We start from the raw sequence: 4,545 nt of genomic DNA on the forward strand, positions 1-4,545 counted from the left end.
CATGGTCGCTGGCACATAGTAGGCCTTAGTGAGTAACTGTTGACTGACTAAAGCCCTGCCCAGTATTTTGTTCTATCAGGGCTAGCACGTGCTTTTCCTGAACAGAAGGAATTGGAAGCTGTTCACAGGCATGGCATACCTTACCAAGCGGAGAGGGGTACCTGCCTGGAGGGGTGGGAAGAGTATTTTATCCTGACATTGTTTAGAATTGTCTGCCCATGGTGACAGTAAAAAGCAGACTGATTTTTAGTAAAATTTACCTTATTTTTTAAGTTGTCTGCAGACAGGTTGTTGTTGTGTGCTGTTGAGTTGATTCTGACTCATAGTGACCCCATGTGACAGAGCAGAACTGCCCCGTAGGGTGTCCTTGGCTGTAAGCTTTGTAGAACTTCCCCACTGGGTTTTCTAGACTTGGGTAATCTTTATCTTTCTACCACTGAGCCGCTGGATGGGTTTGAACCACTCACCTTTCAGGTAGCAGCTGTATGCTTACCTGTTGCACTACTCCTTCAGCTACAGATAATGCAACCCTTATTACCTGCACCCTGGGTGAACCATTCTTACCTCCCACCCTTGAATAGCCACTGGCTGACAGAATCGAGAGAGAGAGAAAGACCAAGAGGAGAAGGAGTGCAGTGATTACAAGTGAGGTGACTGCAAGTCGAGGTGGCTCATGGTTCTGCAGCAGCACTGAGGTCAAAGCCACTCACCCAGGCTGGTGGTGGGACTACAGGGGACTGACAGGTGGTTGGGGAGGCTGCCAGTGAAGACTCATAGAGGAAGAGTCTCGGGGCTGGTCTTGCAGGAAAGTAGGACCATGCCAAGAAGGGAAGGGGAGGAAGGGCTTGTCAGGCAGAAAGGACAGCGTGTGCTGAGGCACAGAGGTCTCAAACTGCATGCCATCTTCTGGGAACCTCAAGTAGGAGGGTTGGGTTGGGGCAGAACCAACAGAGTACATTACCTGTATTTAAAAATCTGCAAGAGAATGACTTGAATTCTCTTTTTCTCACAGGTTCTGAAGAAAATCCCAGCCTATGACTCTACTGCCTTCCAAGTGCAGTGCTTGGTGGAACCCTGTCTTGGCTCACAGCCATTAGGACATTTCTCAGGGAAAGCCCTTGGACCAAGAAGCCTGTTTTTTCTTTTCTTTGGAAACTATGGTGCTGTCTGTGAAAACAAAGGGATTTGGATTCTGTTCAGGAAAAATGTAACCTATAAACAAATAGCCTTGGAAAATCTGTGCCTCACCCTCCGTGCCTCGGTCAGGCACAGGGAGAGGCCCTCTTCTCTGCTGCTTTCTAGCTGGAGGCACTTCCTTTTTCCCTTTCTATGCACTGTCTCTGGCTTCCCAAAGGCAGTACCTCCCTTCCATGCCTCTCTCTTCCCTGCTGCTCAGGCCCCAAGTCTTTGCAAGTGCTCCTTCTCTGCCCAGAATGTTCTTCTCCTCCCTGTGTGTAAGCCCTTAATCATTCTTTAAGACCCAGCCCAACACCTCCCCCACAGGTCTGATTCCCCCAGATGATGAGTTGCTGCTCTGTTATGTCGTTCTGAATAATTCCAAATTTAAATATTCTTCTCTTTTTTTTAGATAACATATTTCTGATTTCCCTTTTAAAATAGAATAACAATAAAACCAAAAAATCTTGTTGCTGTTGAGTCAATTGCAACCCATAGCTGCTCTATAGTACAGAGTAAACTGCCCCATATGGTTTCCAAGGGGCGCCTGGTGGATTTGAACTGCCAACCTTTTGGTTAGCAGCCATAGCTCTTAACCACTACACCACCAGGGTTTCCAGGATAATAATAGTGGCCATTAATTCTTAAGCTCTTGCTATGTGCCAGGCAAGAGATAGTGTTATCCCGTATGCAAAGGGCTCAGGACAGAAACCGGCACACAGAAAGTATTCAATAAATGTTACTTATTTTATCCTTATCATTTCATGTAATTCTTTCATAGAACTTAGAGTAATTATGCCTTGTTATGTTTATTATAATCATCAGGTTGCATGTCTGAGCTTCTTGAGAGCAGGAACTGTATCTTCTTCCTCTGGTATCTCCTAAAAAAAAACCCACTGCCATAGAGTCGATTCCGACTCATAGTGACCCTATAGGACAGAGTAGAACTGCCCCATAGAGTTTCCAAGGAGCACTTGGTGGATTCGAACTGCTGACCTTTTGGTTAGCAGCCGTAGCACTTAACCACTACGCCACCAGGGTTTCCCTGGTATCTCCTAGCACATGGATATTCAAAGGATATTCAGTGAGTGAACATCTAGTCATTGAAGCTGATGACTAAATGCAGGGATTTATTTCAAGTGTTTGCATATTAATTTAGAGTAGCAGTAGCCTAAAGAATATAGGACTGGGAAAATCTAGGCTTGATTTCCAATCCAGCTACTAGGCTTGACTTCGTTCCAACTACTTACTAGCTTTATGACCCTGAGAAAATTACTCAAACTTTTCTGAATTCTAAGTACCTATTTTCTAAAATGAAGATTGTTGCTGTTAGCTGCTGTCAAGTCAGCTCCCTACTCATGGTGACCCCTATGGATGTGATCCATAGAGTTTTCATTGGCTGATTTTTTGCTAAATTTCCAGGACTTTCTTCCTGCATGGAAGGCAAGTCTACCACTGAGCCACCAGTGTCTCCACAACATGGAATAATCTCAAACTTGTCTTCCTCAGGCTTGTCTTGAGCATCAAATGAGATCACACATGAAAGAATTTTGTGAATTGGAAAATATTTGGGACCCCATAGCTATCACCACTTTACATAACAGAGCATGAACCCACAGGTAGCTCTGGCTGAACAAATATCAATATACCATTTTTATTTTGTTCACAATGTCTAAAAATGTAGTTCCTTCATGATGGGGATACCACTATTCTCTTCATGGAAAGCATGCATCCAGTGTATTAGCTTTAAACCTTTTAAAGGGCTTTAAAAGGCTTTTGATTTTACATTTACCTGCTTTTAAATCTCTGACCCTAAATTTCAGTTACACTTTGTCTCCAGAAATGTCCTGTGGGAATTGCAATTAAAAAAAAAAAAAAATCATAGCCTATTTTGTCCATTTTAATCCAAGAAGTTAGATGCAAGGGGCTAAAAGAAGGAGTGAAAAAGACATGGGTTTACTATCAAGGAGCTTACAGTATGGTTTGAAAGCCAGAGATAAATCTTAGACTTGTGGACAAAGTATATGATCTGAGAAAGCCGAAACCCCTTTGTGTTGAAGTGGTCTGTGAAGGTTTCAGGAAGAAACTGGGCCTTATAGTAAACTTTAAAGGAAGACTGACAGACTGTCTGACATAATTCATAAGCCAAGGCAGAAAGGCCAAGGTCATTGAGTAGTGCTGGTAACACTTCACTTTCAGCAGGGTTGCTGATTTTGTTAGTTCTTGGTGGAGTTGGAGGAAGGTGTGAGAACACTTAAGTGTTCCCCCACTGACAAATATTGGAGGCCAAAAAAGCTGCTAGTATTCTGTACTGTGCTTTCATAATGAGGAGATAAAAACTCCCTGCTTTTCTTTTCAGCCATGATGTACTTCTTTTAAAAGATGTTAGAGAAAAAGACTTTTGTAGATAATCATAGTGCTCTAGGTTCATGATAATGATAAGACCAATGGATGCTCCTGGATTGGTAAGACTGACACACAGTACTGAGTGTACAGGATGATAATTATAATAACTCAAAGAACAAAATTAAAAAATATATACAACTGTAAACTATTCAGGGAAAAAAAAGGACACCAGATCTGGAATTTTATATAATGCAGCCAAAGCTATAGTCAGAGGTTAATTCATAGTCTTTCATGCTTTCACTTAAAATAAGAATAAATGATGAGAAAGAAACTAAATGTCTAATTAAGAATTTAGAAAATGAGCAGCAAATAAAGTCAAGAAAAGGACAAAATAATATAAATGAATTAAAATAATAATGAATTAGAAAATAATCAATAGTGTAGAATTTATAAATAATTTACAAGTTGGTCATTTGGAGAAAAAAATAAAAGAGACAATCCTCTAGAAGATCTACTCAAGATAAAAAGAAAAAATTAAAAAATAACTGACATCTGAAAAGTTTCTATAGTTCATAAAGTATTTTTCCTTATCTCTCTTGATCTCTAACTAACCCATATGTTATATATTTGTATCCCTATTTTGCAAGGGATACAATTAAGGATCAAAAAACTAGGTTACTCTTTAGGGTCACAAAACTGGTGGGTGGTAAATGATTTGAACCCAGGTCTTCTAACCTTGTTGAATATTCTCCCCAAATCTCATGCCATCCTCTCAGGATAAACATATGAGAAGAGGAGTAAGATAGTTAATATGCCCTACTTTTTATGAATATCAATGTTCATGAACACGGAGTAGGACTGGGCAACATTTTGTTTTGTTGTATATGGGGTTGCCATGAATCAGAGCAGATTCATTGGCAGCTAACAAAGACAACATTCCTTATCATTGCAGTTTCAAGAATCTTCATTTTGCTCCATCGACTTAATGAATTTATACATGCATCCAGCTGGCTAGCAGTCATT

This window comes from Elephas maximus, chromosome 3 (genome assembly GCF_024166365.1).
Source record: "Elephas maximus indicus isolate mEleMax1 chromosome 3, mEleMax1 primary haplotype, whole genome shotgun sequence".
Lineage (NCBI taxonomy): Eukaryota > Metazoa > Chordata > Mammalia > Proboscidea > Elephantidae > Elephas > Elephas maximus.